Raw genomic sequence first — 24397 nt, 5'->3', positions numbered from 1 at the left:
CTTATGCAGGAGTATCACGAACTACTTCTGAGGTGCATAAAGGAAGATTTGGGGTTTAAGGATGGTAAGCCAGTTGCAGCTTGTATCATATATAAATGCTTAGTCCATTGGAGAGTTTTTGAGGCTGAGAGGACAACAATTTTCGACTACATAATTGAGGCAGTTAATAATGCTATCAAGGTTGATAACCATTTCATAATTCATATCCTTTCATAATTCACAAACTTCAATTTTTTTCCTTTGAGAATGCTTCTATTCCCATATGTTAAAATTGTTTCAGGTGGACAATGAGAATGATGTCTTGCCGTATTGGCTGTCCAATTCTTCTGCACTTTTATGCCTCCTGCAGAGAAATCTACGATCAAATGGATATCTTACAACACCTAGATGTTCTACTGGGTCTTTCGCATTGAGTGGAAGGATGACACAAGTGAGTTAGTGCCTTCCAAGTTGCTTGGCTTGTCTTATATGGACAATTTGTAGTAAATTTTTTTGAAGACGGGTTGCTATGTTTCTGTGCTGCATCTATATCTGCCTGTTTATAAATATTAGCTTGGTCTAACATTTTACCAATTGGTCATACTGCATTCAGGATTTATATTTTTGTTGAATGACCTTCAATAATCTTAGGATCATCTGGATTTTCAGACACAGTAAGAATCAGTCATATTCAAATAATTAGTTGAGTTTCAAGCTCTTAGTACGCTATTTATCTGACTAGAAAAGGTTGCTTTTTAGATAGAGCAGTTGGGAAGTAGGTGTGGCAATAGGTCAGTTTTGGGTTGGTCCGGGTCAGATCGAGATAGAATTGGGTTGAAATCACTCAACTCATACCTGACCCATTTATAATCAGGATGGAATATGTAAATTCATGCACAACCCATTTATTTTACATAAACCCATACCCACCCATCAACCCATTTAAGTTCTCACTTCAATCATTCATATAAGAAAAAAAGTAAAAACAAATCATGGCATGTGAAGATATCAAATAAAAAAAATCTAATTTAACTTCAAATATAATATTGAATCACAATTAGTTTAGGAATTTAAGATATATGAAATATATATGAAATTCATAAACTAACTAAAGATAAAACTAACTAAAATGCAACAATAAGAATAACACACCGCATGGCAAATAATAAAATGAAAAAAATATTTTCTGCATGACAAATGAAAATTATGCTAAGATAAAGAAAGCATAATATTATCGATAAATAATCATGTTTAAAAGAGGTTCTTGGTTGGTTCACATAATGATGACCCATCAGGTCGAGGGGGCTAAACCTGAACCCACATACTTATGGATTGACATGAAAGCAAGCCGACTTTTGAAAAATGCCACTAGAACCCATTTGTTCCAGGTGGGTTCAGGCAGGTTGGTGGGTGTGGGTGGATTTTGCAACCCCCCCCCCCCCCCCCCCCGGCAGGGACATATCCAGGCTGCTGCTAAATAATCTTGTGAAAAATGGAAAGAAAACAGATCACTTTGGATCGATGATTTGAAGATTTGGTTGAACTTAAACATTGAATAACTATAGCCAGCAATGCTGAACTCAGATAATGTTTTTTACATGTTATGGTTAGAAGTAGTTGATAGTTGCCATGCTTATCCTTTTTGGCTTAGTAAATAGATATTATTAGGCCTGGAAGAGATGACGACACATATTGATGCCTTACACCTACTAAATTTTAAATTAAATACATGACTTCAATTTCATTTTTTAGTTATTTCTTATATTGCATGTTGATTTACATTGATCTGATTATTCTAGGGTGTAAAATCTCCTACAAAGCTTATTGGGCTAGAAGAGAGCTGGTCACGTGTAGATGCTCGATATCCAGCTATGCTATTTAAGCAGCAATTGACGGCCTGCTTGGAGAAGATATTTGGATTGATTCGGGATAATTTAAAGAAAGAGATATCACCACTTCTAAGTCTTTGCATTCAGGTCAACTTGACAACAAAAGTAGCTTTCTTTATGCACTTTGATAATGTTGTTTTTTAGGGTTTATTCCTTAAATTTGGTTATCAAAAAAATATCATGATAATATGCCTTAAAATTATCTTAACATATTGTTTTAATATTTAAAATTCACTATCTTCATTATGAACCAATTTACTATGTTTTGAAGAGTAATTTTGCATTCATATGTGTTAGTTGTTATCTTTGGTCAATTAGGTTGTGTCTATAGTAGGAATAAATCAGGATTAGACCTGTTAAAGCTTCATTTCTTCCAACCTGGTTTAGGAAAAGCAGAAATAAGGGAGAAACAGTTATTCTGTGCTTATTCTTGGAGTAACCACTCCAGGTGGATGGAATAACCTTTTTCCTGGAATAAGGTCCCCTTATTCCTTATTTGCCATATGAGCAAAATTACCCTCAATCATAGAGTTATTCCATCCAGGAATATAAAAGTCAACCAAACAGAAAAGAAATAGTTGTTCCTATTCCACTTTTTCCTTTTTCTGAAGCAAAATGGCTTAGGGTGTGCTTGGATGAAAGCTAAGTAACAAGTCTTTTTGTTCAAAAATAAAATGTTAGGAATTTGTTCATGCAACAAAATCCTATCATCATTACTCAATCCTCCTCAAATCAAATATGAGATTAGTTATAGAGAGCACAAGTCAAAGTTGAGAAGGATCCGTGAAAGGATTGGGCAGATTTTATGAATGGCTGTTTGTGTGACATCTGATTCTCTAGAAATTTGTTCACCGGCCTCTGCCGGCCTCCCTCTCCCCCCCTTCCCCGTTCGCTCTCTCTTTTCCTCTCTTTCCTTCTCCTTCTCCCCCTCTAGCAACAGGTTTCGTTTCCGTTGCCGGAACCATCCCGGTTGGCCGTCGGGACGGCTCGGTATGAATGGAACTGCCCGGTTCGGGACGGTTCCGCCAACCCTAGTTATGCCTTGGTTCCAACATACAAAAAGAAATTGAAAATCTAAAATTATAAATTACTGATAATTTACACATCTTAAACTAGTTAGTCTTGTGCATTATATGGGTGTATAGCACATACTACATGAGAGAACCAGGCATGCCCAACAAATTACTCACTTCTATAACATAACACTGATAGTTCTCATGATGCTTCAGTCAGTAATCATATGGAGCGAGATTTACTTCATGCTCGAGATGAAAGATAATGGCCCTTTTCTGCTGCTTATTGAACGTTGAAGTTGCCTTTTCTCCCCAAAGATTCTTAGAATTATAATAGAAGTGGACCTCAATTTTAATTAACATGTGTGACCAATTGATTCTTGATAAACAAATGGGGCTTCTTGTAAAGTTTGATTCTGTTGATAGTGAGCTACTTTCAAACCTTACTTATCTTTTCTAAAGCATTCTTAGGAATGTGAAAGGAGTCAAAGGACTATTGCTAATATTATTGCCCTATTTCTTTTTCCTTCCACAGCCAAGCTATGGTAACTAGGTTTATTACTTTTATCACATTCTTCCTATGGTCAAACATGACCACGGTCTTTCTGTTTCCAAGGATGTTTCTAATAGAGTGTTGAGGTTGAGGTGTGGTAGGACCAAGAATTCTAGTGCTAGTGCTGGTGGGCATGCCAACCACTAGCTAGTATGCCACATGTTTTGCTACATTATCACCCTTGCTATGCTTTTCTGAAATTAAAAATGAAAAGTTTTAGTAGATTTTACTAAAAAAAAATTAGTAGGTCTTGTGTCGAGCCGTGGTGACCCATGCTAGCTGCGTGTACTAGCTTAGCTTGGTACATGCAAGCTGGCATGGATCATACGTGAGAGTGAGACCTTGGGTAGAACTTGAAAGACAGCTAGAAATTGAGTACATAAGTAGAACGTTAGATGTTGGACTAAAATATTTCAAAAGATTGCATGCCAGTTGAGATGGCATGATCATATGTATCCCAAACCGTAGAAGGTCCTTATTTTAAAATTTGAATTCTCAGTTGGTTATGCTCTTCGTTTTTTTTGTTTAGATTCTTTAGAATATTAATTTATTGCAGTATACGTTGAAAGGTGCAAGTATCAGAACCATATGCTGAAATTAGGTCAAAATGGTATGTACTCTGCTGGTATCTTACTGGCACAGTATTGCTGTGTGCTAGTGCTTGGCACATTTATATGCCAGTGGTTGGCACGTCTATGTGCCAATGAATGCCAAGCATTGGCACAACATCACATGGCATGATACATATCCTGCCAATGCAAGCCCATCATGGCATTGGCGCGCAATACCTCAATCCTTAATCAGAATTATCCAATGATCATTGTGCTCTGTGAAAATTATTACAGAGTAACAACCTTTTTCACAAATAGTATACACATGCATTTGTTATGTTCTCTGATATCTTGATATTTTTATGGATAAATTATATATGTATTTGTGTGTGCACAAAATCACATCAGATCTTATAAGTTTTAGCATAATGAGATATATGTTCATTTCTATTTAAAATTATTTACCAAGCATGTGCTATATTCACCTTCAATTTTTTAATTTTAAGTTTCACCAATTTGTCATATGAAGGCACCTAAATCTACTCGAGCAGCAAGCGGAAGGAGATCTAAATCACCTGATGGTACTGTTCAGCAGCCAATGAGCAGTCATTGGGATCGCATCCTCAAATTTTTGGATTCTTTTATGGACCGATTGCATAAAAACTATGTGAGATTTATTTTTCTTTTTCTTTCTTTTATTTCTCGATGGCTGCATTTGGTTTGGGAATAAGAAAAAGTATAACAGGAAAAGTTGTGCGCAAGTTGTTCCTATACTTTTTTGGCTACAAATTCTGAAATAACTTTTGACAATGTGTGCTTGTCTGTATAAAGTGGAAGCAGACATAAATGATGGCTTTATGCTAGGAACAGCTTATAGTAGCTTGGTCTTGGGAGTTGGAATAGTCATGTTCTTTAAAGGCTGTTTGGCAGGCGTAAGGCTTATGCCAAGCCTTATGCCCTGCTTTATTGCAAAACCAAAAGCTTCCAATAGCTTTATGTGAGAGACTATACACTATATTTAAGTAGATGATCATTTCTGCTGAAGTTAAAATTTGTGTGAACTTCTTTCGCTTTTTAACTTTATGCTGTATTATTCCATGCATTCCTTTGTTGGGAATACATGATTGATACTTCTGTTGTCATGCCTTATATGTAATTTTGATGTCAGCTATATTTTGGATAATAATGGTGTCCTGTTTTAATTCCTTAGCTTAGATATGTGAAAGAATACAATGCTTAACAAGTCAAGGTAAAGACCGTTATGTTTAGGTCATGGTAGTTCAGCTTTCCTTTTGCTGGCAATTTGTTGATTCATCTTTTAGCTAAACTGCTGGTCCTCTGTCCATTTGGCTTAGCTCAGAGTTTGCCTGAATTTGGTTCTTATGATATCTTTCTATTAATTTGTTTAGGAATTTAAATGCCAGCAAGTCTGATGGATGCAATATGAGTTTGGTCCATGTGCTTGATATCTTTTCATGGCTATCAAAGAAATTTTTTTCATACCCTCCCATCTGTTCAAATCATCATTATTTGTGTGCATTGAAGATGTTTGGATGATGAAAAAGGTTGTGCCACATGAGTTGCTACATATTTGATTACTAGAAAATGGTTTTCCTAGCAGTACTTTTCTTGAAAGTTATAGAAAATGGTTTGGTCTATTCTTTTCATGCTGTTCCTTGGGGTCCTAATTATTTGTATTAGTCTTAACCAAGGCCACCCCATTTACAGGTATGTGCCTGTCTTTGATCAAACACCTCCATATTAGCATCATCATCCATGTTGTGATTGGTTAACTTTGTTTTCATTTCCTGTTGGAACCGTGTCACTATCTACTGCATCATCACCACAGCTTGCTAGTCTCTAACAGAATAGTAATTCCTGCAAATCTTTTCAGATTGATATGTCATGTCAAAAATCCCATCAAGTATGGTATTGGGTGATGTATTACAATATATTATTTTTGTATTATTCTATATCCCTCTCATCTAACATTTTGTGAATTTGTACACTTGCAATGTGATCATTATTTACCATTAAATATGTGATCATGATTCAGATTATACAACAAATACTTTTACTGTACTTCCATGAATAACTCAAACAAATAAAGATGAATATGACCAAGGTTTAAAATGGTAGCAGACCCCATACTATCTTTGAACTGGATTGTACCAATATGGTACCAGTACCATCGAGACGGACGGAAACATATAAGAAAACCCAAACAAATAAGAAACTGATAGATACTGCCTTTCGGTGCATACCGATTCCTAGAGCATCTTTATTATCGGTATGCAACCGATATGGTATCTATGGACCAATATGTAATGGAACCTGTTTTGACATCCGGCACCTAGTATGGTGTCGTTTCTTCATCGAAATGATATAGACCATAAATCAAGGTCTGCAGAACCGTCCCGAACTGCCCGGTTTGGGGCGTCCCAAGCTATACCGGCGGCGAACCGAGATGGTTCCACTATTGAAACCGAGACCCCTCGCCGGAGAGAAAGGAGAAGAAGAAGAGAGAGAGAGCGGGGGAGGGAGAGGGAGAGGAAGGAAGGAAGATAAGCCGATCGGGGCTGACAGAGGGAGAGGAAGGAAGAGAAATCGGCTGGGGCCGGCCGACCCCAACCGGCCTCTCTCTTCCCTCCTCTCCTTCTCCCTCCCTCCCTCGCTCTATATCTCTCTCTCTTTTCCTCTCTCGTTCTCTCTCTCTCCCTCGCCGTAGAAGATGTGTTGGTACGGGCTCGGCACGGCACGGCATGGCACGGGCCCGTACCGACTCGTCCCGCCAGGCAACTGGTACGGTGCCCAATACCGGTTCCGCCATCCTTGCCGTAAATGCTTTCCTTTTTTGATGGTATTTGAAACCTTGAGTACAACAAAGTTGAGAATATTTATGTGGATGTGTGCTCTATTTGCTAGAAAAGTAGAGTGAGGAATGAATTTGTTAAAGGAAACATAAGAGTTGCACTATTTAAGGAAAGCGTGATAAAGAACCAACTAGATGGTGCAGATCCCAATGAGGAAATGTGTTGTTTTGAAGGAGAAAGAAAGAGAGGAGAGAACTAACGAAGTTGCGAAAAGGGATTTGGAAAAATTGAAGTGGCATAAAGAGGTGATGGAAAGGATTAGTGAATAAGGATTTAGAAGCCAATCTTGAGTAAAAGAGATGGTGATCTAATCATGGAGAAGAAAAAAATTTCTTAAACCGGCTCAACTCGAAAAAATGAGAAAGAGTAAGAGAATTGTGAAAGTAGGATTCTAGGTACCTTTTCTTTCATTAATTAAATAATAAAATTGATTTCAATCCTTCTACTTATGCTAGTAAGGTCCATCCTTTCAAAATTCAGGTTAGAATCTTCTTTTAGTTGGAAGAGGTCATGGCTTGCCCAACATAGCCATGATTAGTGGAACTAATCACGAAAATCTAAAATCCTCCTGGAGCTAGATCTAGACTTCCATATTAACTTTGTCTCTAGCTACTTTACCTAATTATTTTTAGATTGTGAGTTATGGCCAACCAAAGTCTTTCTTGAAAAGAAAACTTTTACTTTGACCGTCCTCTTGGAAGCCTAAATGTTATTGTATGTCTTTGTTTATTGCATGCATAAAACCCTTTAGAGGTGGCGCAACTTCGTAGATCTCAAAAAGTTATCCAATTTCAAAAGAAAGAGCTTCTTAGTTAGAAGTTGTACGGAGAAGTTCTGCCTTCAGAAGCTTTGATGCATGATTCATCTTCCGATGTGATGGATCTTACTCCCAGACCCTATCTAGACTTACCCAATATGGCCAGCATAGTCCATAGAGGATCTGGTGATCCTCGTGAATAGACAATGGATTATGGTTGTTCTAAAGTTCCCATGCGTTAAGGTATCCAAGCTTATAAAACAGATTGAAACCATTTAGATTTTTTTTCTTTTGCCTCTGTATCTTTTTTTTTTCAATATTCTACAATATCAGCCCGTTCCAAAATTTCTAGCTTACATTTTGTTTTTGTCATTTTTTTCGCTGGACCTCTTTATGATCTGTCATTAAATGTTTCACTCTCTTTTGGATTTTCTATTTTTGTAATTTTGATAAGAAATTTTACAAGTTTACTGCAGATTATGCTTATTACAAAATAATCTGCTTACTAGAAATGCTTCTCATTATTGTTTCAACATGTTTATTATACTATTAGGGCATAACTTTTTCAGTCTTTTGAGGATAGATTCATGTATTTAGGCTTAAAGAATGGACAAGGAACCCGAACGTAATTTTTGGTTAAACAAAAAAAAGCATAATGACATTAAATGTTAGATGGAACATTAAGAAGAGTGCAAGGTCTAAAACTGTTGAAACTTGGTTTTTTGTAAGTGAATGTGGATGGAGGCAGGGTACGCCGTATCGGTACCGGTAGGCAAACTAGTCGCCTACCGGACCGGTACAGTTCCGGTTCGAAGTACCAAACCGGAAGAAAGGAAAAGCGCGCACGGGGGCGCGCCCCCCACGTTAAATGCCAAATGCCACTCTGTGGCATGAATATCCTCCAGCTCATGGCAGCTCGCGGGCGCAGTTTCCAGCGTGGGGAACCGCGCGAGCATGCGTGCGCTCTTTCCTGCATGCAGGCCGGTGCGAATCGGTCTGGTTCGCATTAATACGCAGTGGAAACTGCTCAGTTCCGGCCCCATAGGGGCCGCAACCGTTTTCCACAGCCGAACCGGACCGGTCAGGGACCAATCCGGTACGGGCCGGTTCAACATACCATGGATGGAGGAGTAGTGGGATTAAAGAGGAGCTTGCTAGCCTTTTTTTAATGTAAAACTCATGTTAAGCTTGTATATATTTGACCCATTACCTGTCAACTTAAGTTTTTTTTTTTTTTTTGGTATCAATGGATTGGTTTGCATGGTATCATGGCTCAGGTTGCTGGAGGTCATGAATTCAAATCCCTTCCAGTTCAATTATTTATTTAATTATCCCCTGCTATCTTGATTCTTGTCTGTCGTCTTGACTTATCTCTGTCTTGACTCAGTTATCTCCACGTGTGTGGTCTAGGCCACATGTGATGAGGTTCGTTAAAGCCTGATATGCACTGCTGAACCATTCCCCGTCAACTTAAAACTTTTGACATCAATTGATTAGTTAACAACTATGTATTTGATACTCAGCATCATTATCACATTTTTTGCTTCTTTAGAATTGAGAAGATTGTATCATTTTATATTTTGACTAGTAACTGTAGAATTTACTGCCATAATACCTTGGGAGCACACCTGTTTCAGTCATTCTTTCAAGTCAGGTTCACATCATGTGATTAATCAAAATTATTCATTTAGGTACCTTGCTTTTTTATCCGCAAGCTTGTCACCCAGGTTTTTTCTTTTATCAATATCCAGCTTTTCAATAGGTAAGTGATTCTTACATAAAGTTACTTTTATTGACAATAAATGAGATTTTGACATTGAGATTGAAGCTACTTATCCCATCTGTCCCACTCTCAGTCTGCTACTGCGACGTGAATGTTGCACATTTTCTAATGGGGAGTATGTAAAATCTGGGCTTGCAGTGCTGGAAAAGTGGATTTCTGATTCTACAGAGGAGGTGAATATAATTTTATCCCCTATGCAGTTGATATATTACAAACTAATACTTTATCTGCTGTAGTTTGCAGGTACATCATGGCATGAGCTAAACTATATCAGACAAGCCGTTGGGTTTTTGGTACTTATAACTGTCATGATTGTCGACACTTAGCAGCAACAAGTCTTATGACATTTATTTTCTTATTCTATTGTGGAAATATTACAGGTTGTACATCAGAAGAGGAAAAAATCTCTTGAGGATATCAGGAAAAATCTTTGTCCGGTAGAGTTAACCTTCACTTATTTTTCAAATTTATGAAAATATTAATAATGTGTTTTATAGGTAGGGTACAAACTACAAACCTTCTTTTGCGAAATGATTTTGGTGATAAATCATTTGATCTGAGTTTGACTGAATTTGGACAGGCGTTGAGTGTAAGGCAAATTTATCGAATATGCACAATGTATTGGGATGACAAATATAGTACACAAAGCGTCTCAAATGAGGCATGCTAAATTCATCTCCATTTTCCTATTCTTCCTACTTTTGCATGGTATGGCGTCTTTTGTTATTCTGAAAATTGGTTGGACAAAATGGCAGGTTGTTGCAGCAATGAGGGATATGGTGAACGAAGACTCTCAAAATCTTATTTCAAATTCATTTTTACTGGATGATGATCTTAGGTGAGTTCTCCACAAGGAGAAAGCTTGTTTGAGCTAGCAAACATTTAATTGGATGTTCTGGACTCTTCCATATTCTTGCACTGACTACTTTTACTTTTAACTATGTTATTTCCTACTGATTTTTCTATTGGATGTTTTATTTACTCGTGCTATTTAGTCTAATAAATGTTCCACTTAGAATTCAAATTATTTCAAACATAATCAAAAATACCTGATTGAATGACCATGATGGTACAAATTCTATTATTAGATAAGAAAATATATTTTCTGTTGTTTATCTTTTTGATTGAGGACTTTGTTCATCAGAGGCAATAATCATATGTTACAAAAGGCTGCTCGGCTAATGGAGTAGCCACAATGGAGACCATCAAGTGGCTCTTTTATGCTAAAATTTTGCTAGCAGACCCTACCTAGCATTGCTTGGACAATCTCTCTGACTTTGTTTAAATGGCTTAAACTAAGTCCCCATCATAATCAATATCTTTATTGTCATCAAAAGACAAAACATATTGGGTTTTGTCTGCCCCCTTCATATTGAACTATCAGTTCCTGGTTGTTCCATGTTCTTTGATGGATTTAATTTGCTTCATCTAGAAAAAACCTTTTTAGCTAAATAGATGCAAAATAAGTTGCAGTATCTTTGACTTACAACCTCTTAAGTTATATTAGAGTTACTGTTGGTTGTTTTTGTTTTGTAAATTTTCAGGGGTGGTAATTCATATTATCTCCATCATGGCATTTACTAGAGTAATTTTTATTTCTAAAGCAATTAAAACTTGTCTTCTTATCTCTATTCTTCAGGGCATCAGCCTTCCTATATCAAGGTTCTGCCATTTTGTTGACATCAACTCCATTGAAAATCTTCATAGTGCACAGTAACATTCACAATAACGCATCAGTTTTGTTACATGATAGGATAAAATTAGTCTTTTCCCTTAAAAAAAGGACTAGTGAATAGTTTGTCATCTTCTCCCATTCCCCTTTGTTGTTTGTCTTATGATATTTCTGGTTGCAATCAGAGGCATCATATTTTTCTACAGAACTCTCCTTTTTGCCCCCAAAAAAATAGAGGAATTTTAGCATAATCTGAGTGAAGTAACAGAAAACTTTTAAGATGGATCAGATATATGAAATGTTGGTGTGGCCTCAATTAGAAGGTGGTCCCAGGTACAGTGGATAGTTTGAATGGTGGTCTCAAATACAGTGTAAGAAATGATTAGAAAACAATTGCACTAGAGAATTTGACCTTAGCCTTGTATAGGACAAATGGCAAAGTAGGACTGCTTTCATATGCACATCAGTCTCAATCTTGGGCCTAAATACCTTAAGTCTAACCAGGAGATTGAGATATCTTCTTCACTACATCAAGCCAATAAAACTCTTGAAACTCCCGACTTTGACCACTTTGTTGAGAGTGAGCATTCTGGCCAATTTGGTACCACTCTCATTTTTAGTCTACTTCTAGCATATATTCATGTATAAATGTCAATTTTTTCCTGAGAAGTGTTGCAGATTCAGAGGATCCAAATCACCAAGCTAATGACTGCACCAAAACATGAATTCTCAATGCCAAATTTCCCAATCCATTTAGCTTAGTTGTTAATTTTGGTTCTATAGTTCTAATTTCTAAATACCAAGTCCACCACCCCTACAACACAATTCAAGATTGATCATTCTTTCTGTCTATATTGGAGGTTCATTTTGTCAGCATCAAACATCTTAGGCAAGGATGGTTGAAAGACTCCATGTTATAAGCACGCATATCTCCCAAAAGAATTGCATGTTTTGTTATCAAGATAATCTAAGATTTTGCTCCACCATTAAATCACTAGTAAGGGAAGACAAGGTGGCTTAGAACACAGTCCAAGTAGGAATCAGTTTAAACTATAGAGTCGACCAACTTAGCCAATTTGAAGACATTCCTGTAGTCACCATTCTGTGAACAAGAATACGTCTGACATCCTCAATTTTTGCAGCCCATGTTGCTTCACAACCAATGAAATTGCTCTCTCATATTCCATATGATAGTTCTTTCAGTTCAACTACTTCTCAACATAAAAGGAGTTAGCACCTGGCATTGATCTACTCAGAACATAATACCAAAATAAGTAGCAAATGCATCCCTTGTTTCTTGCTTAAAAAAGTCTGTATCTGAAAACTAATGCCAATTGTCTGAGACTTACTACTAGGAGTGGCAATCCAGACTCGGCCCACCAATCAGACAATAACCCGATCTGAGATAAGCAGGTATGGATTTGTTATAAATAGGCTCATGTTGTAAATGGATCAACATCACTAACCTGTTTAATAAGCAGGTCAGCTTTAGGTTTAGAGTCTTTTACCTATCTAATCCAGTTTGATTCATTTAATAGTCAGGTAGGATTAACACAATGATGAATTTATGACCCAACCTATTTAAGATCCGATTAGCTAATATAAGGATAAGGGTAAGATTTAGGGCCTTGGGATGCAAGATTTGGATTTCTTTTCCTTCTTGCGCATTTGTGTGGAGAAACGGGGTTAATGTTGGCCAGAAGATTACCGTGTAAAATCAGGTCGACTGATCGTCATAGACCTAGCCCAACCTGACCTGCTTACTAAATGGGTCTTACTTACGTGTAATGTTTTTATTTTTAGATGTGATATCGTCTTATCTATTTAATCCAGGTTTTGCTTTCTGATCCATTTAATAAATAAGTCAGGTTCAGGTTTACAATTTTGCCCTATGACATATGCCTCCACCTGACATGGATCATACTCAATCTTACCCATTGTTACCCCTTGCTTACCACTGCATGCATGGAGTCCCCACTTTGTAAGAGCTACATTGACTGGAATTCGTTAACCTTCCACAAAGTTGGTTGTGCTAAAATGGTATCTCCATCAATCATGTTCAACCTTTCTACAATTACCTTGAAAGTTGAAACATGGAAGCTACAGACCAAGGAATACTGCCTCAAGATTGCACTACCAAGTGATATCCTTTTCCTGGAAAGATCTATTATTATCCGCTATGAGAAGTGAAATTTTTAATAGTTTATGAAGTACTTGCCATCAAACTGCATAATTACACTTAGAATGCAATGTCAACTTTAGAATTGATGTAAATATGAGCACACCAAATCTCAAAGCACATTGAAGATGAAGAAAACAGTTTTTTTCAAAAGCTTTAATCTCCTCTTTATTTACTGCTTTTACTACCATATTATTGCATCCTGATGCTTCGGTGATTGCAGCATTCCATTTTCAACTGAAGACATATCAAAGGCTATTCCCATGATAGATCCAACAGACGTCGAACTCCCACCATCCCTTCGACAATTCCCATCTGCTCAGTTCTTAATCCAACCCCTTGAGCCACTACCTGCTTAGTTGAAGAACCATGCTATGAAATCGAACTTCTATTCAACATGCTTCTGTGGGAGTAGGTTATCAGAGATCTGAAAGCTCAAGAACTATATATGCTTGTGAACGGTGAAAGAGGTCTTGGCTTCAATGCTATTAAAATTGAAGATCATCACAAGCACCGGCCTGCTAACCATGCAATTTTGACGAAAAATGCTGCATAATCTAACATATAGAACTTAGGTATTGTAACCACTTGTAACATGAAATCCACTCTTCTTCACTAATCTAGCAAGTTTAGTTTGTTAATGTTTTTATCTAGCAAGCTCCAGAGTGCCGTGGATCACTTTGCTGACTGCATAGGGGATGGTTAAAATTGTTTTATGACTTCTATTGATTCATGTCACAGAGATCTTGTAGTTGCTGAAAATTTCTTTATATGATATATGTTGCTGATGACGTAGGGGGTTTGTGCAGAATGATTAGCTCAAATAACTTATTCAAGTAGAAACGGAAGAACAATTAGAGTTGGATCAATAGTTCCAGATAGACAATTGAGACGGAGAGTTCTACAATTGGGCTGCATATGGGCCCGGTCTTTTTGAATGCTCAGGATTGGCGTTGTGATCTTTACAGGGAGAGCGAACAATTGTAATGTTCAGAACGTCTTCAGTAGGATTGCCTATGGGTTGGGATTGGGTCAAAATCTCATCTGGTCCAGTTTCAGATCTGAATCTCACACTAAAAGGGAGATGACATTCTCTTAGGTAAACAAGTACGTCAGTATTTTATTTTTTTTTTGGTACAATGGCTGCTCATACTACTCTCGCATAAATGTAGCCTACAGAATCAAGTGAAAGAAAGTGACAAAAGCATGGGTGGGAAGCTTCCTAATGCGTCTAAAGGACCTTTTTGGAATGCTAAGCAGCATAGGAGGTGAATGGCAGTATTCATAGTTGGTATGTACCAACAAGAATGTCATTGTCAGTTTAAGTGTAGGATTGAGGCCTGCCCATAGCGATATCCTTCCAAAGCCATCCCATCTGTCTTTCTAGTGTCATATGTAAGAGTGACCTGTGAGCAATGGAAAAGGGGATGAGATTGGGAAGAAGCCAGCTTAGCTTTATTGCTGAAGTTTTTGGTGATTATATTGGAGATCTAGGTCTAAAACCCACCTTTGTCCGCTTGTGAGGTACTAAGAACTCCAAAGATTCTGTATAAAAAAAAAAAAAAAAGAACTCCAATGATTCGTTTATGCTTTTATCCTTGGTATCACAGTGACAACGACTTTGATTTGTCCAATCAGACGTTTGTGCCGATGTTTGTGAGATAAAAAATAGCTAATATGAAAGACATGATGAATGATATCACAGAAAATAAATGATGATGTTTAAATATATCATTGACCATTGAATTAACAAAAAAAATATCTTCTAAACTTAAATCAAGATTTGAATTTTAAAATATTTTTCAATTACATTTGCAATGAAAATGATAAATTACATCATCTATTATTCCCCATTAAATATTGGACGCTCTAAAGGTATAGTAGTTATATCGAGTATATTTAAACTTTTATTATTTCAACTATTACAGAATGTGAAAGCTTCCAAGCCAACAACTTGATGTAAAGCCATTCTCATGCTTGCTAACCACACTCGGTTCGGCTTTTGATCTTAACACAAGTCTGCTGTTTGTGCCTCTTGCTCGTTCTGGGAGCACCGTTTTCAGGATCAAGGATCATGCACTGGTTTTTCCAACTATAGTGGTATTATTTCTTCCAGCTATCAGATATCAGCTTCCAAGTGGTTACCAGGATGTCAAACTTCTGTCGGTCAATGACTATGGTTTTCTAGTTCTCTTTGCAGTTAGTTCCTATATGAGGCACCAAATTTCAGCGCTCCGTTGGTTTCTGGTTGCACAAGGTTTGGACTGCTGTAGGTGGCCTGATTATGATATCTATGCTCATGTTTGGTCTCTTATGAGTGAATCACATTTTTGTACTTGTATTTCACTTCTCCGCCGGGTTTTTGTTTCTCTCATTAGCCTGTGCTTAGTTGTTACATTGATATCCTTCGCTCTACTAGCCTATCTTTTACAGCTAATGCTGACTTTTGTTTTTAGGGTAGGCTATTGTATATGTTATTCTACCAAAAAAAAAACACTCAGCTATGTAACTCCCGAGCCCATGAACATGGTCGAATCCGACTTGGCCAACTAAGACCGGCTGGACCCCCCGGACCGGAACCACCCTCCTTACATCGCTATTTCGTGCGCGAACGACCCTCCTGCTGCTGCTGCTGCTGCTCTTCCCACCCTCCGCACTCCCCTACTCCATGGTCCATATCTCTATCCCTGACTCTATTCTCCTTCCTCACCTGCCTCATCTTCTCCCTTCTTCTTTTCTCTCCCAGTTAATCCGCACCTCTTTCTCTCTTCTCCCATTTTCCTCCCACTTGTCATCTAATCGGTATTATCCCTCTTTATCCTTCTCTCTTCCCCTCTATTATATTTATTTTCCCTCTGTCTAAACCCTAATGCATGTCTCCATGTGTCATTTGTAATAGGTAATAATTATTTTCTAATGGTTATTATAATATAACTATGATTACTGTTATAATATTATATAGATTATGATAAGAATCATTATGATACAAAATAATAATTAAATAGCATATTAAAATTAGAATAGTAATAGTTGTATTATTAAATTACCATATTATTTTTGTAGTTTTAAGAGGGAAAGATTATTCCTAAATTATTATAATATTATAGCAATTATTACTATAGTAATTAATATCACTAAAATTAGATGTACGATTGGATATTAGATATATTATAATAATTATGATTACTATTATAGATTACCACAAGAACTATTATGAAACATTAATAATCAAATAAGTATATTATGATCGTAACAACAACAATTGTGTTATTATTATAATAATGCAGATTATTATAAAACTTATGATTTATTTATTAAAATAATTTTATATATTTCATATCTTGAAATTATATAATATTTAATTTTAACGGTTGGTGAGCGGTGAGAGGACTCTTCCAAAGACTTATTCCAATTGCAACATATTTTATAATTTGAATTATAGCCAATTTTACTTGTACCACCAATTACACGATCTAGATTTAGATCTTTTCTGCAGCTCAAATATAGCCTACAGTTGCAGAACTGGCAGTATTTGCAACAGCAACCTGCCAAATTGCCTGCAAAGAAACAACTCCTAACAAGTTGTACAAGTATGTAGTATTTACATTCCACACCCAAATGCAGCCAACATTTGATTGGCTCATGGCTAGTGTTAGGTCCAACATTATAAAAAGTTGGTCCCAGCCACATTTGGTAGTCCAATGATTAAAATAACAGGCTACATATGTCAGAAACATTAATTACCTCAAATAACATGAAAGCCAAAGCCAACAATAATTGGCACCATCAGATGACTAAGATGACAGCTGCTGTTGTAGGATAAACCAAACTTCATGCCGAATGAGCTGTTGTTATTTTCAAAAACCAAGTAAAAACAGCAGCAATCACCAACAGGATAACAAAAGGGAACACAGCAAGGAGCCCAAACGACCCCCGAATCCAAATCCTATTTTATAACAATGAGAGAAACATGGCAAGACATCTTAAAGGTCAACCCTTAGCTACGAAGGACCTAATACAGAGTTGTCCAGCTCCAGTAAAAGCTGGCCTTCAACAGCAAGAGCAATGACGGTCAACATGCCAGAAAATGTGTTGCTGCCATTTGTAAGACATTTCTGAAGACACAAAGTAGTCCACAGAAAGAGCAAAAACTGAGTGGCACAGCTGAAGCTTGTATCCCAATGAATCAAATGACAATCTTTACTCCTGATCTACCTTGAGATGCTGAAGCTTCAACTCCAATTCCCCTCCATCTCCTGAAATACCCTCCTCTCCTTCTGCCTCCTCTGCCTCTTCTCTACCTTCCCCCTCAGAATCATTCTCGTCCAATGGCCCAAGGACGCCCATAGAGTTCTTACCTGCCTTCAGTATCTCCTTCACTTCATCAATACCTTCCTCAGAGATGGCATTACCATTAATGTTCAGAAGCACAAAGTGAGGTTTATTTGACACTGCCTGAGCCAGGCACCTTGCCCCGGCCCTCCTTATCATATTAGTGTTTAGATCAAGTTCTTTGAGCTTTGAATGACCTTCCAATGCTTTGCCAATCAGAACTGCACCCTCGTCCTTCAGTTCGTTCTCAGACAAGTTCAGCTTACTGAGGAACTGCTTCGAACCCACACATTCTGCCAATGCAGGGGCAGCTTTGGCGGTGATCTCATTTCCAGCAATCTCCAAGACATCAAGGGAATGAACAGACTGTTTCAGGGCATTGGCAATTGCTATGGCCCCTTCATCTTCCAAATTGAGATAGCTCAGGTAAACTTCAGTAAGGCCAACAAGCTTTCCGAGAGTCTTACTTAGGGCATTCCCAGCATCCACACCAAATAGGTTGTCTCGGAGGTCAAGTTTCTTCAAATGAGTACAGGCCTCTAAGGCCTCAGACAATGCAATACCTCCCTCAGAGCCTACCCTCGTTGACGAGCATCTGAAGTCCTCTAATGCAGGAGATTGTTTCAGCATTTGAGAGATTGCAGCTGCACCTTCGTCTCCAGACATATTGTTATGGAAATGCAGGATCTTAATATTTTCAGTCGATGGAACAAGCTCACTCAGGGCCTTTGCAGCTTCCTCAGATATCCCATCATTCATTAAGTAAAGCTCCTCCAAGCTGTTCTGGGATTTTAGAAGTGCCCCAAATGCCCTGACACCCTTCTCACCTAAGGCATTGTCAGAGAGGTTCAGATATCTCAGCACACAACCTTCCAAAGCTGATGAGAATATCCTCATAACCTCAAGAGCTTCATCCTCTGGCCTTCCTGCAACTATATCGGAAAGGTCTACTTCTTTCAGCTGCTCTTTGAGGGATGTGAGGATAGGCTCTGCAACATGAGCCGCATCAATACCAAAGCTTCTATTGCTGAAGCAAATCTTTGTATACAAATTCCCTTGCTCTGTCAGAGGACTTAGGAGTTCCCTGGCTTCCTCAGCATCAATAAAAGCCCGACGACCACCAGAGATATCAAAATAAGTTTTGCCAGGTGTAAGAGACTTACTACCCAGAGTCACTTCCCCATTCTCTTTTGGCCTTGGGCCTCTTTTGAGAACTTCCAGAATGAGCTTACTAGTTTTATTGGCATATAGGTGAACTGCAGAACTCCCATCCCCATCAGGCTCTTTATTAAAATGTTCATTAACAGCAGCAAAACATGCATCCTCTATCTGTTTAGCATGCTCACTGGCCTCTTCTTTGCTCAAAAGTCCGTACCATCTGGAAAATATAGATTCCGTGGAAAGGTTCCTGGTCATCCGCTCCACAAGCATCAATCTTGTACTTTCACTGGGTGGCCATAGCTTGATTGAAAATTTATGGGGTTGAGAATCTTGTGCTTCAGTCTCCATATTGAAGTCTATAAAATAATAATTCTCTATTAGCATCCATATGAACAAGTTGGTGAAAGATATCAAAAGCAACAACAGTACAACTGCATAAATGGAACAAATAGCGCTATATACATTGAGCAACAACAGTACAACTGCAAAATGGAACATATAGCGCTATATACATTGAAAAGAATGGCAGAGCATAAAAAACGAACAGATGTTGACAACCAAAGGATAACAGGCCAGTATGTAATAGCAAGCATGCAGCAATAGTAAAGATATAATTGTATGGGTACCATCTCAAGACGTTAAAAAAGCAGACCCAGCACCGACCAAATTTCAAGAAATGGGTTCACCGAACTTATTACGAGTAATAATTACACTTTGGCAAGGACTTAAAAATACTTATGATACTGAAATATAATATCAAAATCATAATTTTTCAAGGAAGATGACCACCACATGAATGAAGCAAGATAGACCCAAAAAAGCTAGGAAACAGTCACCCATCCCCCCTGGGACATTAAGCTAATGCCCTGACAAAAGATGCACCTACAAAAATTATAAAAAATTTAGTTTGAGCATCCTTTCATTTCCCTTCTCCCAACAACACAAACATCATTCCATCCCTTATTTGGGATTTTAAATGTTAATATCTATTCTCTAGAAAATTTATGAGTGGTTCTTCACATTTCACTAATATTCTTCTTGTAGGATTCCAGGTCAAGGGAAAAGTAATGGCCAGGCATTAGAAAACGAATAGTTTCACCCAAAGTACGTTGAACCGATACCGGTAGGCGTACTGGTCGCCCACTGGACCGGTTCGTACCAAAACCGGTCTGATACGAATCAGTCTTTGTTTTTTCTTTTCTTTTTTTGGTTAACGAACGCGCGCGGAAAAAAAAATTTTTGCTTCGCGTCCGCGCCTGAGCAGACACACGAGAGCTGGCCACAGAAATGCCACTCTGTGGCATTTATGACCCACGCGGGGCAGCGCGCTCGTGCACTGCACCGCGCGGATGAGCCGGCTCGCGCCCCATGCTGGTGGGGGAATCGCGCGCGGGGGGAACCACGCGCCGAAAAACCGTGCCGCGCAAGGGCAGGGCACTCTGCCCCACACGCAGGGCGCTCTTTTGGGCCACATGCTCTCACACCACAGCGCGCGCGCTGTGCTTAAAGAAATGGTATCGGTACCGACCGGTACGAGACCAGTATGCAGCCGGTACGCATGCGTACCAGTCGGTACCAGCTCGAAAACAGCTGGAACCGGTACCCGGACAACTAGAACCAGTATCCACGTTGTCCAGATACCGGTTCCAGGCCGGATCAGTCAATACCGGTTCGACAGACCATGGTTTCACCCATTAAACAAACAATGAGAGGCTTACACAAAGAATTTCAATAAACATGTAACAAAAGTATACATTCTTGAGCTTTGCAGATGGTGGATCCTCAGCACACAAGATATTTAAGGACATTAGTTAGACTAGGTTAAATTAGCTGAGAAACACACCATGGGCAAAGATCTAGGAACATTGATTAAATGAAGTTGGATTTTTGCGACTCTTGGTTAGAAACTTAAAGAAAGCTTGGACATCAATATATGTAATATTTATTGATCAAAGAAAGGCAGTACCAAATCCATACCCAAAGTTAGGGAATTGAAGCAAGAAAAAAAGATATTAGGAATATTTGCAAAGAAATTATAAGAAAGCAACCAACATATAAATCCAGTAATAGAAGGATCATTCCGAGGCATGAAGATGGTGGATCCTCAAACATATTAATTAACACAGACTGGACCATCCAGTTGGACCGGAAAACAAGAGAATTGGACCCCTGGCTGGTCCGGTTCCCTGAGGGAACAGGAAATGCATTTCAACTGGTACAAAACCACTGACTCGGCTGGCTTCTTGGAAAAAAGGGCAACCAGGCAGGCGAAAACTGGGTGAACTGAGTTTTCTAAGGCTTCAAAAAATAGAGCTGAAAGTGGGAATCAAACTGCTGATTTCTGGTTGTAACCCAGAAAAATTGCAGATGTCTGGTACAATATAAAACCTCTCTGTCATTTCACTAAGATGCTTATAATACTAATCTACATCATTAGATGAAGCTATATTAAACAGACTGTAATATTTTCTAATCGATTATGGTACAATATAAAACCGCTCAACCATTGCACCAGCACCCATTATCATTTCATTAAGATGCTTTATTATTCTTATCTATATCATTAGATGAAGCTAATCTAGATAGGTTCTAATATTTTCTAGTCAATTATTTCCATAAAAAATAGGTGACTATTTTCTTCTGATAGAATATATGTATGTATGTGTATATATATATATATATATATACACTAATCTTATTTTTTGATACTTTTAGAACTTTACTATTTACTATTAAAAATATCAATAAATTCCAAGCATTATTATATATTATATATATATTTTGTATATCCTTTTCAAAATATAAAATGATTCATGATTATTTTTATTTTATGCTCGAAGAGTAGCATAGTATTAAATGAAAATTATCAATATTTATGCAAGTTTTATTACAATAATTCTATTTTTATATTTTTTAAAATTTTTAGTATATTTTTAATGTAAACCTAGTCTAATTGATTGACTCGGTACAATTGGACTAGTGACCCAATGACCCAACCCTTGAGTCGGTCTCCAATCCAAGTTTAATAACTATGTCATCAACACAAGGATTGGAAGATGAAAAAGTGTGAATGGCACATGGACAACAATTGAACACTATTTATAATAATAAAAATTAATTTCTAGAAACTTTTGGGATGAAATGTTTGAGGAAGGCAGGATCTTAAGCTTGTATTTTTTACAGATAAAAGAAGGTACAAGGGAGACATATAGCCGCACCCCACCCACCCCAAAGAGAGAGTAGAGTAGAGCAGAGCATGGTTGCAGATATGCAAGCAAAGCATACATTTAACACTACAAAAGCAATATTTGAGTAATAAGAATGTTGGATCCTCAACAATGTCGAAATTTAAAAACACGGACTGGTCCATAGTTAAATAAGTAAGAATTACACGATGGCAAGGATCCAAGTGTCCTGAGATCTGAAAAGTGGCATAGAGTTGTGTGATTAACCAATAGAAAGAAGAAGGGACCCATCTTGTTTGCCATTTTTGTTCCACATTTATATCAGAGTTATTCTGACAGTTAGATTTTCTTCTTTTTCTTTTTCTTTTTGAAGGGGTGTTGCAGTAACACAAGACGTAGTAGCAGAACCAGTACAAGACAAACAGAAAACAGGGATCAAGCAATAATATGCCATCAACCAAAGTTTGGATAGCAACTACAAACATATAACCGAAGTATAAACTTAGGTTTATGAAAGTCGTTCTTAAGGCTTGATAACGGCGGATTCTTGATGCCCTAGAAATTTCAGGACAGGGATTAGGTAAGGAAACATAGGTGAGACCTAAACATTCTATCATTAGCAAAATTTTATGCGAAATGACACATACGAGAGATGACTACCCGAACACATTCCATGCAACCAACTATAACAAGAATAAAAGCGTACAAGCTAGAAAAAGAAAAGCATAAAAATTAATTCTCAGGTGAAACATTTGCGTTCTCTTCCGCATGACCTGAAACGGCAGGCTGTATGGAAAGAAATGGCGCAAATTAAAGAGATTAAACCCTTCTCAGGCCAACCTAGCGATCAGAAAAAGATCGCATGAAACCTCTACTACTGCTTCTGGTAAACCATAACCCTAGCCCGAGGGAGCGACCATAATGGAGGAAAGAGATGCAGGAGAGGAGGGTAGGGTGGGGCGGAGATAGGGAGGGGGGACAGAGAGAGAGAGAGAGAGAAAGAGCGGGAGAGGCGGCGGACGGCCGAGGGAGAGGAGAGCTCACCGGAGAGAAGCGACCGCGGCGGCGGCGGCGGCGGCGTCAGCGGGTGGCTGGACTTGGACACGTCCGTCCGGGGGAGCTCTGGTCGGGCCGGCGCTGCGACGGTGGAGAGGAGAGAGGAAGGGATGGGGAAGAGCGATTTAGGGATAGGGTGGAGATGATATATCTACCCGAGAAAATTTTAAATCATGAACCAGTGCCGTTTCCAGCCGTTGGATCTCCCGTTATGATCTTGAATGCTGAAATTAAAGGGTGATTTAACTTGGATGCCCCGTTGCCCGGGATCGGGTCCACCCAAGAAATCCGAAACGAGGCGGTTATCGAAGTTTTCGTTTTGCGGGACCATCCAATATCTTGGGAGGATCATCCAGATGGCCCACCAAAATGACTGGACCATTAATATAACCGATGGGGCGTTAAAGAGAGATTTGAACTTCTATCCACCATCCAAATTATTAATATATATATATATATAAGGAAAAAAAAAAGGTACTGCTATACAATAGCCAAATGACAATTTGGATACTTGAATAAAGAATACTCTTTTAGTACTTAGTCAGCTTTATTCAAGTTATAATAAATTGGGAGGAAAACTTGGAATAATTTTATGTGAATAACAGGGAATAAATACCCTTTTAATTGAAAGCATGCAAGTATCGAAATTAAAATTTATTTGAGAATCAATGCGCACAACCATATGATAAATTTCATGCCAACTATAGCAGCCAATTCTTTGGTGCATGCAGAAAAGCATCGAATGGTCGTAATATCTCTCGATGTAGAGAGCACGAGTCCGAAATCAAAGCGCATAACAATACTTGGGCGGAGGTGGTCGTTCAACATTATTATCTTAGGCCTTGCTTACACAATTTACAAGCTACAAGCCAATAGAGTTTGAATTGAGTGTGACTCTACTAAGCATCCAAACATGTTGTTCACATTTGTACCAAAATATATGTATATATTTTGTTCGCACAAACCCAACCCCATCTTTATTCTTTTTGGTTTTTTTTTTTTGGTACAACGGCTTCTCACACACGACGGATGTGGATGTAACCACCAAAATCAAAAAAAAAAAAAAAAAAAAGTTAGACAAAAAAAAAAGAACAAACACATGGTTTTTCCAAAGAAAACTTCCAAAATGATGAGCCACTAAAAAGCAACCTAATCAATTCACCTCTCGCATACAAAATAAGTCTCGCATAAGTGATGCCCTTCTTTTGAAGAGCATCTTGAGTTCTAGGCTATTTAGAAGGCCAACTGGTGCTAAACTTCCAACAGAAGGATCTCCGTGAAGGTAAGAACGTCAGACGCAAACAAACGAAATAAACGTGCAAGCAGGCTACAAGAACAAGATGTTAGGTGTTACAACGTCTTGAGAAGAATATCAAAGCAAATGTTTGTACGAAAATCTCTATCCGAAAATCGG

The 24397-nt window shown here is 38.1% G+C and overlaps 2 pseudogenes across 2 annotated transcripts in view; one reads left to right on the top strand and one right to left on the bottom strand.

Annotated features, from left to right (window-relative positions):
• LOC103716291 (protein OPAQUE1-like) overlaps window positions 1-13974 on the top strand; it is a 69540-nt pseudogene extending 55566 nt beyond the window's left edge. The window contains exons 27-37 of the transcript XR_015973803.2: window positions 10-180; window positions 281-430; window positions 1779-1955; window positions 4515-4652; window positions 9307-9377; window positions 9472-9571; window positions 9635-9691; window positions 9779-9835; window positions 9979-10059; window positions 10154-10236; window positions 13473-13974. The product of XR_015973803.2 is annotated as a protein OPAQUE1-like (transcript). The remainder of the gene's footprint in view (window positions 1-9; window positions 181-280; window positions 431-1778; window positions 1956-4514; window positions 4653-9306; window positions 9378-9471; window positions 9572-9634; window positions 9692-9778; window positions 9836-9978; window positions 10060-10153; window positions 10237-13472) is intronic.
• Window positions 13975-17061: 3087 nt separating this feature from the next.
• On the bottom strand, window positions 17062-23117 carry LOC103716294 (RAN GTPase-activating protein 1 pseudogene; annotated as a pseudogene). The gene is made up of 2 exons (XR_015973433.1): window positions 22972-23117; window positions 17062-19098 (listed from the first exon to the last, which is right to left on the bottom strand). The product of XR_015973433.1 is annotated as an RAN GTPase-activating protein 1 pseudogene (transcript).
• Between the last annotated feature and the right edge of the window lie 1280 nt (window positions 23118-24397).

The sequence above is a fragment of the Phoenix dactylifera genome, chromosome 15, assembly GCF_051530095.1.
Source record: "Phoenix dactylifera cultivar Ajwa chromosome 15, Ajwa_hap1_PhDact_Kaust_v1.1, whole genome shotgun sequence".
In the NCBI taxonomy this organism is placed as follows: Eukaryota; Viridiplantae; Streptophyta; class Magnoliopsida; order Arecales; family Arecaceae; genus Phoenix; species Phoenix dactylifera.
Note: the sequence above shows the minus strand (reverse complement) of the source record. Positions and strands in the feature narration are given on the sequence as shown.